The sequence below is a fragment of the Arachis hypogaea genome, chromosome 4 (assembly GCF_003086295.3).
Source record: "Arachis hypogaea cultivar Tifrunner chromosome 4, arahy.Tifrunner.gnm2.J5K5, whole genome shotgun sequence".
In the NCBI taxonomy this organism is placed as follows: domain Eukaryota; kingdom Viridiplantae; phylum Streptophyta; class Magnoliopsida; order Fabales; family Fabaceae; genus Arachis; species Arachis hypogaea.
Window position 1 is genome coordinate 69,346,408 of NC_092039.1, and position 13,566 is coordinate 69,359,973.

Sequence of the window (13,566 nt, forward strand, 5' to 3'; positions counted from 1 at the left end):
TATGAGCAGGAACAAGGACAAAAGCACTCTTGTTGAAGCTGATCCTAAACCTGAAAGGACTTTGAAGAGGAAACTAAGAGAAGCTAAATTACAACAATCCAGAAGTAACCTTTCAGAAAATTTCGAACAAGAGAAGGAGATGGCAGCCGAACCCAATAATGATAATGCAAGAAGGATGCTTGGTGACTTTACCAAACCCACGTCCAAAATTGATGTAAGAAGCATCTCCATTCCTGCCATTGGAGCAAACAATTTTGAGCTGAAACCTCAGCTAGTTGCCTTAATGCAACAAAACTGCAAGTTTTATGGACTTCCATCTGAAGATCCTTATCAGTTTTTAACTGAATTCTTGCAGATCTGTGAGTCTGTTAAGACGAATGGAGTAGATCCTGAAGTCTACAAGCTCATGCTTTTCCCTTTTGCTGTAAGAGACAGAGCTAGAATATGGTTGGATTCACAACCTAAGGATAGCCTGGACTCTTGGGAGAAGCTGGTCACGGCCTTCTTGGATAAATTCTTTCCTCCTCAAAAGCTGAGCAAGCTTAGAGTGGATGTTCAGACCTTCAAACAAAAAGATGGTGAATCCCTCTATGAAGCCTGGAAAAGATACAAGCAGCTGACCAAAAGGTGCCCATCTGGCATGTTTTCAGAATGGACCATATTAGATATATTCTATTATGGTCTATCTGAGTTTTCGAAAATGTCATTGGACCATTCTGCAGGTGGATCCATTCACCTAAAGAAAACACCTGCAGAAGCTCAAGAACTCATTGACATGGTTGCAAATAACCAATTCATGTACACTTCTGAGAGTAATTCCGTGAATAATGGGACACCTCAGAGGAAGGGAGTTCTTGAAATTGATGCTCTGAATGCCATATTGGCTCAGAACAAAGTGTTGACTCAGCAAGTCAACATGATCTCTCAAAGTCTGAATGGATGGCAAAATGCATCCAACAGTACTAAAGAGGCAGCTTCTGAAGAAGCTTATGATCCTGAGAACCCTGCAATAGCAGAGGTAAATTACATGGGTGAACCTTATGAAAACACCTATAATTCATCATGGAGAAATCATCCAAATTGCTTATGGAAGGATCAACAAAAGCCTCAACAAGGCTTTAACAATGGTGGACGCAATAGGCTGAGCAATAGCAAGCCTTTTCCATCATCTTCTCAGCAACAGACAGAGAATTCTGAACAAAACACTTCTAATTTAGCCAATTTAGTCTCTGATCTGTCAAAGGCCACTTTCAGTTTCATGAGTGAAACAAGATCCTCCATCAGAAATCTGGAGGCACAAGTGGGCCAGCTGAGTAAGAAAGTCATTGAAACACCTCCCAGTATTCTCCCAAGCAATACAGAAGAGAATCCAAAAGGAGAGTGCAAGGCCATTGATTTAATCAATATGGCCAAATGCACAAGGGAGGAGGAGGACGAAAATCCTAGTGAGGAGGACCTCCTGGGACGTCTCTCAAGCAAGAGGGAGTTTCCTATTAAGGATCTAAAGGAATCTGAGGCTCAAATAGAGACCATAGAGATTCTATTAAATCTTCTTCTGCCATTCATGAGCTCTGAAGACTATTCTTCTTCTAAAGAGGATGAAGATGTGACTGGAGAGCAAGTTGCTCAATATTTAGGAGCTATCATGAAGCTGAATGCCAAGTTGTTTGGTAATGAGACTTGGGAAAGTGAACCTCCTTTGCTCATTAATGAACTAGATACCTGGATTCAACAAATTTTACCTCAAAAGAAACAAGATCCTGGCAAATTCTTAATACCTTGTACCATAGGCATATTGACCTTTGAAAAAGCTCTATGTGATCTGGGGTCAGGGATAAATCTTATGCCACTCTCTGTAATGGAGAAGCTGGAAATCATTGAGGTACAACCTGCCTTGTTCTCATTACAATTGGCAGACAAGTCATTGAGACAAGCTTATGGAATAGTAGAGGACGTGTTAGTAAAGGTTGAAGGCCTTTACATCCCTGCTGATTTCATAATCTTAGACACTAGGAAGGAAGAGGATGAGTGTATCATCCTTGGAAGACCTTTCCTAGCCACAGCAGGAGCTGTGATAGATGTCAACAGAGGTGAATTAGTCCTTCAATTGAATAGGGACTACCTTGTGTTTAAGGCACATGGCCATCCCTCTATGATAAAGGAGAGTAAGCATGAAGAGCTTCTCTCAGTTCAAAGTCAAGAAGAGCCCCCACAGTTAAACTCTAAGTTTGGTGTTGGGAGGCCACAACCAAACACTAAGTTTGGTGTTAAGACCCCATATCCAAACTCTAAGTTTGGTGTTGGGACTATACAACATTGACCTGATCACCTTTGTGGCTCCATGAGAGCACAATGTCAAGCTATTGACATTAAAGAAACGCTTGTTGGGAGGCAACCCAATTTTATTTATCTAATTTTTATTTTATTTTATTTTATTGTTATTTTGTGTTTTATTAGGTACATGATCATGAGGAGTCACGAAAAAATCATAAAAATTAAAAACAGAATCAAAAATAGCAGAAAAAATTCGCACCTTGGAGGAAGGACAGACTGGCGTTCAACGCCAGTAAGGAGCATCTGGCTGGCGTTCAACGCCAGAACAGAGCATGAATCTGGCGCTAAACGCCAGAAACAAGCAACATTCTGGCGTTTGAATGCCAGGAATGTGCCTTGAGGAAAGATGGCGCTGAACGCCAGTAACAAGCATGGAACTGGCGTTCAACGCCAGAAACATGCTACACATGGGCGTTGAACGCCCAGAACATGCTTCACATGGGCGTTGAACGCCCAGAACGTGCATCACCTTGGCGTTTAAATGCTAGAATGGTATGCAAAGGCATTTTACATGCCTATTTGGTGCAGGGATGTAATTCCTTGACACCTCAGGATCTGTGGACCCCACAGGATCATCTCAAGATCTGTGGACCCTACAGGATCACCTCAGGATCTGTGGACCCCACAGGATCCCCACTTAACATATTCCCACCTTACCTCCTAATCCTATTTCACTCTTCCCCATGTCACATTTCCCATCAACTTCAATCTCTCTTCCCAATTACCCCCTTCACCACTCACATCCATCCACTCTTCCCCAAAAAACCCCACCTACCTTCAAAATTCAAAAAACACTTTCCCACCCAAACCCACCCTAAATGGCCGAACCTACCCTCTCCCATTTTCCTATATATACCCTTCCATTCTACTTCAGTTTCACACAACACAAACCCCCTCTTCTATACCTTGGCCGAAACCTACACTCCCCCTTCTCCTCCATATTTTCTTCTTCTTCTTCTCTTCTTTCTTGTTGCTCGAGGGCGAGCAATATTTTAAGTTTGGTGTGGTAAAAGCATAAGCTTTTTGTTTTTCCATTACCATCAATGGCACGTAAGGCCGGAGAATCCTCTAGAAAAGGAAAAGGGAAGACAAAAGCTTCCACCTCCGAGTCATGGGAGATAGAAAGATTCATCTCCAAAAGCCATCAAGACCACTTCTATGATGTTGTGGCAAAGAAGAAGGTGATCCCTGAGGTCCCTTTCAAGCTCAAGAAAAATGAGTATCCGGAGATCCGACATGAAATCCGAAGAAGAGGTTGGAAAGTCTTAACCAACCCCATGCAACAAGTCGGAATCTTAATGGTTCAAGAGTTCTATGCCAATGCATGGATCACTAGGAACCATGATCAAAGTATGAACCCGAGTCCAAAGAATTATCTCACAATGGTTCGGGGGAAATACTTTGATTTTAGTCCGGAGAATGTGAGGTTGGCGTTCCACTTGCCCATGATGCAAGGAGATGTACGTCCCTACACTAGAAGGGTCAACTTTAATCAAAGGTTGGACCAAGTCCTTATGGACATATGTGTGGAAGGAGCTCAATGGAAAAGAGACTCCAAAGGCAAGAAAAGACTGGACCTCAAGCCTGTAGCTAGAGGATGGTTGGAGTTCATTCAACGCTCCATCATTCCCACTAGCAACCGATCTGAAGTTACTGTGGATCGGGCCATCATGATTCATAGCATCATGATTGGAGAGGAAGTAGAAGTTCATGAAGTCATTTCCAATGAATTCTACAAAATAGCCGAAAAGCCCTCCACCATGGCGAGGCTAGTTTTTCCTCACCTTATTTGCCATCTATGTTACTCAGCTAGAGTTATCATAGAAGGAGACATCCCCATTTAAGAGGATAAGCCCATCACCAAGAAGAGGATGGAGCAAGCAAGAGAGACCTTCCACGGATCTCAAGAGATGCATGAGGAAGCTCATCATCAAGAAATCCCTGAGATGCCTCAAGGGATGCACTTTCCTCCCAACAACTATTGGGAACAACTCAACACTCCTTTAGAAGATTTGAGCCACAATGTGGAACAATTAAGGGTGGAACATCATGAGCACTCCATCATTCTCCATGAAATAAGAGAGGATCAAAGAGCAATGAGGGATGAGCAACAAAGGTAAGGAAGGGACATAGAAGAGCTTAAGGACATTGTTGGACCTTCAAGAAGAAGACGCCACTAAGGTGGACTCATTCCTTGTTCTTATTTCTTTCTACTTTTCGATTTTTATGTTGTGTTTATCTATGTCTTGTGTCTCTACTTTATGATCATTAGTAGTTAGTAACCATGTCTTAAAGCTATGAATAAAATCCATTAATCCGTCACCTCTTTTAAAAGAAAAATGTTTTTAATTCAAAAGAACAAGAAGTACATGAATTTTGAAATTGTCTTTGAATTTAATTTAATTATATTGATGTGGTGACAATATTTTTTGTCTTCTGAATGAATGCTTGAACAGTGCATATTTTTTATCTTGTTGTTTATGAATGTTAAAATTGTTGGCTATTGAAAGAATGATGAACAAAGAGAAATGATGTTGATGATCTAAAAAATCATAAAATTGATTCTTGAAGCAAGAAAAAGCAGTGAAAAAGCAAAGGCTTGCGAAAAAAAATAATTGGCGAAAAAAATAATAGAAAAAGAAAAAGCAAGCAGAAAAAGCCAATAGCCCTTAAAACCAAAAGGCAAGGGTAAAAAAAAGGATCCAAGGCTTTGAGCATCAATGGATAGGAGGGCCCAAGGAAATAAAATCCAGGCCTAAGCGGCTAAATCAAGATGTCCCTAACAATGTGCTTGTGTCATGAAAGTCCAAGTGAAAAGCTTGAGACTGAGTGGTTAAAGTCGTGATCCAAAGCAAAAAGAGTGTGCTTAAGAGCTCTGGACACCTCTAACTTGGGACTCTAGCAAAGCTGAGTCACAATCTGAAAAAATTCACCCAGTCATGTGTCTGTGGCATTTATGTATCCGGTGGTAATACTGAAAAACAAAGTGCTTAGGGCCATGGCCAAGACTCATAAGTAGCTGTGTTCAAGAAACAACATACTTAACTAGGAGAATCAATAACACTATCTGAAATTCTAAGTTCCTAGAGAAGCCAATCATTCTAAACTTCAAGGGAAAAAGTGAGATGCCAAAACTGTTTAGAAGCAAAAAGCTACAAGTCCCGCTCATCTAATTATAATTAATATTCATTGATATTCTGGAATTTATAGTATATTCTCTTCTTTTTATCCTATTTGATTTTCAGTTGCTTGGGGACAAGCAACAATTTAAGTTTGGTGTTGTGATGAGCGGATAATTTATACGCTTTTTGGCACTGTTTTTAGGTAGTTTTTAGTAAGTTCAAGCTACTTTTAGGGATGTTTTCATTAGTTTTTATGTTAAATTCACATTTCTGGACTTTACTATGAGTCTATATATTTTTCTGTGATTTCAGGTAATTTCTGGATGAAATTGAGGGACTTGAGCAAAATTCTGAAAAAGGCTGGCAAAAGGACTGCTGATGCTGTTGGAATCTGACCTCCCTGCACTCAAAATGGATTTTCTGGAGCTACAGAACTCCAAATGGTGCCCTCTCAACGGCGTTGGAAAGTATACATCCAGAGCTCTCCAGAAATATATAATAGTCCATACTTTATTCAGGAATTGACGACGTAAAGTGGCGCTCAAGGCCAAGTACATGCTGCTGTCTGGAGTTAAACGCCAGAAACACGTCACGACCCAGAGTTGAACGCCCAAAACACGTTACAACTTGGCGTTCAACTCCAAGAAAAGTCTCAGCTCGTGGATAGATCAAGCTCAGCCCAAGCATACACCAAGTGGGCCCCGGAAGTGGATTTATGCATCAATTACTTACTCATGTAAACCCTAGTAGCTAATCTAGTATAAATAGGATAAGTTACTATTGTATTAGACATCTTTTGACCATTCGGTCTTTCAATCACCTTCATGGGGGGCTGGCCATTCGGCCATGCCTGAACCTTTCACTTATGTATTTTCAACGGTGGAGTTTCTACACACCACAGATTAAGGGTGTGGAGCTCTGCTGTACCTCAAGTTTCAATACAATTACTATTATTTTCTATTCAATTTTCTTTTATTCTTATTCCAAGATATACGTTGCACTTCAACTTGATGAATGTGATGATCCGTGACACTCATCATCATTCTCACCTATGAACGTGCGTGATTGACAACCACTTCCGTTCTACCTTAGGCCGGGCGCATATCTCTTAGATTCCCCAACAGAATCTTCGTGGTATAAGCTAGATAGATGGCGGCATTCATGGGAATCCGGAAAGTCTAACCTTGTCTGTGGTATTCCGAGTAGGATTCCGGAATTGAATGACTGTGACGAGCTTCAAACTCCTAAAGGTTTGGCGTTAGTGACAGACGCAAAAGAATCAATGGATTCTATTCCAACCTGATTGAGAACCGACAGATGATTAGCCGTACTGTGACAGAGCATTTGGACCATTTTCACTGAGAGGATGGGATGTAGCCATTGTCAAGGGTGATGCCTCCAGACGATTAGCCATGCAGTGACAGCGCATAGGACCATTTTCCCGAGAGGATGAAAAGTAGCCATTGATGACGGTGATGCCCTACATACAGCTTGCCATGGAAAGGAGTAAGAAGAATTGGATGAAAGCAATAGGAAAATAGAGATTCGAGAGGATTCTAGCATCTCCACACGCCTATCTGAAATCCCCACCATTAATTTACATAAGTATTTCTATCCTATTTTATTTCTTTTTATTATTAATTTTCGAAATCCATAATCATTTAATCTGCCTAACTGAGATTTACAAGGTGACCATAGCTTGCTTCATACCAACAATCTCTGTGGGATCGACCCTTACTCACGTAAGGTATTACTTGGATGACCCAGTACACTTGCTGGTTAAGTTGAACGTAGTTGTGATCACATATGCCAAAGAGCCATTAAATAAATCTCATGCAAATACAAAGAGGGCAATCACAATTTCGTCCATCACCAATGTGGACAAAAAATCGTCAATGATAGAATCCACATCTTGGTCAATCTCGCACAATTCTCCATTTACTTCTTTTGGTGCATGATGAGCCCATATTTGATGAGAATATTTGACTTGATTTGGATGGATTTCATCACAGAAACTCACACTTATTCACCAAAATAGCATACTTTTGTGTTTGATCCCTAAATTGATCCTAAATGTGAAAACATGCATTTTTGTGTTTAAATAGTGATTTTAATTCCACTTTTATGTCATTCGATGCTGTGATATATTTGTTGAGTGATTTCAGGCCCTAGAGGCAAGATTGGCTAGGCAAAAGTAGAAGAAAGTATGTACAAGGTAGAACACATGAAGAAAACAAGGAAAAGCACACACAATCAAGTGTGCGTGCGCACAACCCTCTATGCGTGCGCACAACCCTCTGTGCATACACACAGGTGAACATTAAGTAAAGTGTTCATACGCACAGGTCCATGCACATGGTTTCATTAATGAAACATGTGATCCCTGATTTTTGGGGGCTTTTGGCCTAAGTTTGGAAGGCTTGATGCTGAATGGGAGTGTTATATGAAGGGGAAATAACCACATATGAAGACATTAGTTAGTATGAGTTAATAGAAGCTTACCTTAGGTTTTAGTTGAAGTTTTCATTAGTTGTAGGAAGCTTCCATCAGAGTAGGAGTAGTGTAGATAGAAAATTCTCTCTTAGGGTTTATTAAATTTCCATTGTAGCATTTTATAGCAAGCTTTGATTTTGGATTTCACTCATCTTTATTGCAGGTAGTCTCAATTTTCTCTTTAATATATTTATATAATAGATATATAGAATATTATTCTAAATTTTCAGTTTTATTGGATGGACTGATGTAGACAACAAACATTTAAATGAAATATGCATTAAATATTCTAAACTAAATATTAAATATAATAATATATAAATAAGATTATTTAGTAAGATAAATATCGGCGCTCAACAGACCTTTTTGAATCCTCTAAAACTCCTTCTGGACTTTGAATTTCAATTCAATAATTTTTTTGTGCAACCTAGGCTAGGGGATTCAGATTTGAATTTGAAATTCAAAGATGGAATTATTACATCATCTTTAATTTCATTTTCTCTTGGTTCAAGTCACTTTGTTAATATTTCCAGTTTTGAGTTTCTTGAAGTTTTGATTGATGAATTTAATGTTTTATGCTTTATATATGCTTGGTTGATTGTTTATTGTTGATATTGTGAATAGTTTGGTTATAGTTTACATTTTCCTTTGCAATTTCCTATGTTTTGGTTTTATACCCGCCAAGTGTTTGTGAAAATGCCACTTGGTAATTTTGAGTAGATTTTCACACCTTGGTTTGGGATATGAGTTCCTAGAATACTAGAGTCATAATGTCTGACATTTAGTGGTAATTCTTGGGTAGTTACTTGACTCTTATTTCCATTAAAGCTAGCTTTTTACCAATTAATTTGGTAAGTTAGCTAGGACTTATGGATCAAGGTCAATTATGCTTGCTTGACCTACTCCTCAATGTTATGGGTTTACTAAGCGAGATTGACTCATCATAGTTGCCATAGTTGTGGTTATGACAATGATAGGATTCCTTGGATCCTCATTCCCAAGTCAAGGCTCTTTTATGCATACTGTTCATGCCCTGGGTCGAGTTATATGACCCGGACTGATTGATGACAAGTCGACCGACCTTTTCAGGTAAGGATTACTCGACCTCTTCTCAAAGAGCTCGGTCAAACCGCTACGAAAGCCCAAAAAGGGGCCCAAATAGAGGAACACAACCCAAGTCCAAGGGCAGCCCAAGCTTAGAAGGATAAAGGCGGTTCCCTCAAAGATAAGATGGCTTCCCTCAAAGATAAGATAAAGATAGCTATCTTATCTCCAAAAAGATCACTCCACACTATTATAAATACACTGGAGCACCCAGGTATAACTCATACTCTAATTCTACTAAAAACCTGCTTAAAGCTCATGCTAACTTAAGAATCGGAGTCTCTTGCAAGTACCACCACCCTTCGGTGACGAAGGATCAGCTGCACCCTCAAGTCAAACAAGTCAGACACGTCAGCTCCGACCACCACCGCAGACCTCATCCGAGATCGACCTATAGTTTTAGGTAAACCCTCGGAACACATACATAGCATTTTCACTAGTTTGACCTTGCATTAATTCCAATTTTGATCGTTCCTTAGTTCTTTTATTTCTTAGTTCTTTTAATCTTTTGTTCTTTAATTTCAGAACTTTTTTTCCTCGCCACCGAAAACGTGACATTTCAATTGCATACCGAGAGAGAACGACCCGAGGTTTAATCACTCTCGGTTATATTTTGTTTTTATTGGAAAATATCAAACTTTGATGTTTGGAATTTAATTTTTGGTTTGGACTATACTCACAATGGAACTATTTTATCTAATTTCTGAATCGATGCAAATCCTACACATCAGTGCACTCATCTCACCTTCCTCCTCTTGTGACTCAATCCTTAGCTCCTCTTCTTCTATTTTAGGCTCTAGGTTCTCCTTCTCACCATACTTCTTAGTTGATCTTCCACATTCTTCAAGGGGGATGTCTTACACGCTTTAGCATAGTAGGGCTAGGCAGTTCATGGCTTCGGTTATGGTGGCCATGAACTCCCTTTGCATCCATTGAAATTCTTCTTGCTCTTGGAGAAAAACTTGAAAGTCTTATTTTTCTTGGGGCAAGGGTTGGAGAACTTCTCATTTAGGTGTAAAAGAAGGTTTATAGTTGGGAAAAAGGTTGTATAGTTGGAAGTTGTGTTTTATGGGTGAGTGAATTGAGGTGGTGTGTAAGGAGGTGATGGTTCATATGGTTGGTGGCAAGGTGTGTAAACATTAGAACTCCATGGGGGTAGAGGGTGTGGTGCTTGAAGGTTTGGTAGTTGAGGATTGTGTAGGGGGTATCGTTTATATCTTTGGGTTTGGTATGCACATTGGAGAGAGTTTAGCTCGTTGTAGCAAGGAAGAGGTGGTTGCCATGAGTGTTTCTCATACACGTATGGTTCCTCCTTCAATTGATTCTTCCACTCCATAGTGCAATCCAAAGTAGAAGTTATCATACCCTACAAAATTATCACAACCAAACTCCAAGTAACAAGGGTGATAACTCATAGAAAAAGTAGAAAATAAAAGTAAAAGACATCAACAAACAAGAAAAACAAACACCTAAGTATTAACAAAAATGACCAAACAACCAAAAAGTAATCTATTTACACTATTGACATATTTACAACAACCAAAAACATGACACCAATTGCATTTCCCGGCAACGGCGCCAAAAAGTTGATGAGTAGGATTTGTGCCGGTCTAGAATTTCACAATATAAAATCTCTTCATCGCAAGTATAACCTAGACCGACAAGCAATCCCTACCATCAAAGTTTAAATTCAAATAAAAATTAACCAAGAGTAATTGAACCTCAGGTCGTTCTCCCTCGGGCAATGCAAATAAGATGTCACACTCTTGGTTGTGAGGAAGAGGGGAATTTTGAAGTATAGAACGAAAGATTGAATAACTAAGAAATAAAAGAACTAATAAATGATAAAAAAGGGCAATAATGCAAGTGAAAAGGATGATAAGGTCAAAACTAGTGAAAATGCTATAAATGCATAAAAGTGCCTTGACTAGGGAATGAGAATTAAGGAATCATATCATTGTTATAACCCCAACTATGGCAACTATGATGAGTCAATCACACTTCGTCAACCCCTAACATCGAGGAGTATGTCAAGCAAGCATAATTGACGTTAATCCATAAGTCTTAGCTAACTTACTATTTTCTTAGTAAAAAGCTAGCATCAATGGAAACAAGAGCCAACTAACTACCCAAGAATTACTACTAAATGTCGGACATTATGACTCTAGTATCCTAGAGACTCATTTCCCAAACCAAGGTGTGAAAAGCTACTCAAAATTACCAAGTGGCATTTTCACAAACACTTGGTGGGCATAAAACCAAAATATAAGAAATTGCAAAAGAAAATAAAAACTATAACCAAACTATTCACAAAATTAACAATAAACATGCAATCAAGCAAATATAAACCATAAAACACTAAGTTCATTAACTAAAACTTCAAGAAACCAAAATTGCATATATTAACAAAGTAAGTTGAACCATGAGAAAATGTAACAAAAGTAGTGAAATTAAAGAGAAAATTAAAGAGTACTTACAATGAGATAAGCAAAACCCAAGATCAAACTTGAAACTATAAAATACTACAATGGAAATTTAGAAAAACCTAAGAGAGAAATTCTAATCTACTCTACTCCTACTCCTACTACGCTTTCTACCCTAAAAATGAGCTCTCAAGTGTGTTCCCTAATATGAAATGATCTTCCTTCGTATAGCACTCAAACCAGCTTCAACACACTCAAAATTGGGCCAAGAAAGCCCTAAAATCGCGAGCTACGTGTTTCATTAACGAAGTCATGCACTGGGACCTGTGCGTATGCATGGGAGGTTGTGCGTACGCACACTTGCTGATTCTTCTCTTGTGTGTATGCACACTTGCTATGTGCTTCTCCTTTGTTGTCTTCATGTGTTCTCCCTTCTTGCATGCTTCCTTCCACTTTTGCCTAGCCATTCTTGTCTATTGGACCTGAAATCACTTGCAAAACATATCGCGGAATCGAATGGAATATAAGTGGGATTGAAATCATCAATTTAGGCACAAAAATGCATGTTTTCATATTTAGGTCCAAATTAGGGAGAAATCACAAAGGTATTCTATTTTGGTGATTAAGTGTGAGTCTATGTGATAAAATCCGTCTAATTTAAGCCAAAATTTACCATTAAACATGGACTAATCAAGATGATACCGGAATTTTTCTAAAAGTTTGAAGGAGTTTTGGTTACAATTTCAAAAATGAGTCTGGTTTAAATAAATTATCAAAATAGATAAATCTTGAATACTTTTACGAATTTTAAAGAGAGTCGTATTTTCATAATTTGGTTGAATTGAGATTTTAACTAATTTGATTTTTAATAATAATGAAAAGAGATTTGATTAACTAGCTAAAGACTTTATCATAGTAATTTAAGTATGAATTCGAGGGTTTAGGAATAAGAGAGTGAGTTGGAAGGTTATGCTTGAAGTTGAGATGTGATTAGTGACAATTGGTTTTGATTGAGGTTTGATGATGATTTCGAGATTGAGAAAGATGATAATGATTGAGTTTGATCGAGGTCTGGTAATGACTAACGACGATTTTGAGTAGGCTTCATTTTGATTGATTGTGAATGAGTGGATTGAAGTAGTTTGGGGTTGTTTTGTTGAGTTAGAATCTGTTTTGGCTTATGAACTTTTGAAAAAGCTTTACGAAAAATCTTACTTCAAAATGGTCGTAAAGAAACTCTTGTAATTTACAAATCCGGCTGCTGAATAATTTAAAGGACAAGAAGAACCAAAGAAATGCGTGACGGCTTTCTACCCCATAACTTACCCAACTCAAATCGAAAATCGGGTATAAATACAACATACACATTCAAGCTTTCTTCCAACACTCCACTCAATCTATCTCTTTTCATTTACATGGTCTATCAGAATATATAACTCAGGAATTCAGCATTAAAACTCAGTTTTTCAACAAGCATCACATCATCAACATCAGGAGCCACCCTCAACGTCACCACCGCAAACATGAGGGATCTCTCAGTTGTCAAACACAGACAAGATAGTGCAAAGCATACACAATTAGAGGGTACAGGTAGAGCAATTAGGTCAATTAGCAGATAGATGCAATTACTCAAGTAGGCAAACCCACAAACAAGATTCACACAAAATAATACACACAAATACTAATGATATGCATGCTTGCCCTATAGCTAATGAGCTCATCTGTCGGTTATAAAGCCAACTCTACATGTCATGGTAGCCAACCATTGGACAGTCCTTGTGTGTGTGTATCTCCACCAAGATCAAAATTCATGTTCATATATCAAATACATTGGGGGTACCATCCAAAAAAGGTCTAAGTGTCCGGCCACATCTTGTGATGGAGGGTCAATAGAAACTCAAATCTCAACTTGGAGCAAGTGGAGCCGACCCACTCCATCTACCCAGAGAAATTTGGGAATCAGATAAAGTTTTAAAATCACATACCATTCTCAACCAGGAGCAAGTGGGGGAGAACTACTGCATCTACCCTAGGAGTCTCAAACCAAACTCAGAGCAAGTGGATCAATGCCACTGCATCTACCCAGGCAG

The 13,566-nt window shown here is 38.8% G+C and overlaps 1 non-coding gene across 1 annotated transcript; it reads right to left on the minus strand.

Moving 5' to 3' along the window:
* Nucleotides 1-538: 538 nt before the first annotated feature.
* LOC112798837 (small nucleolar RNA R71) lies at nt 539-642 on the minus strand. The gene has a single exon (XR_003200434.1). It is a non-coding gene; the product is annotated as a small nucleolar RNA R71 (small nucleolar RNA).
* Between the last annotated feature and the right edge of the window lie 12,924 nt (nt 643-13,566).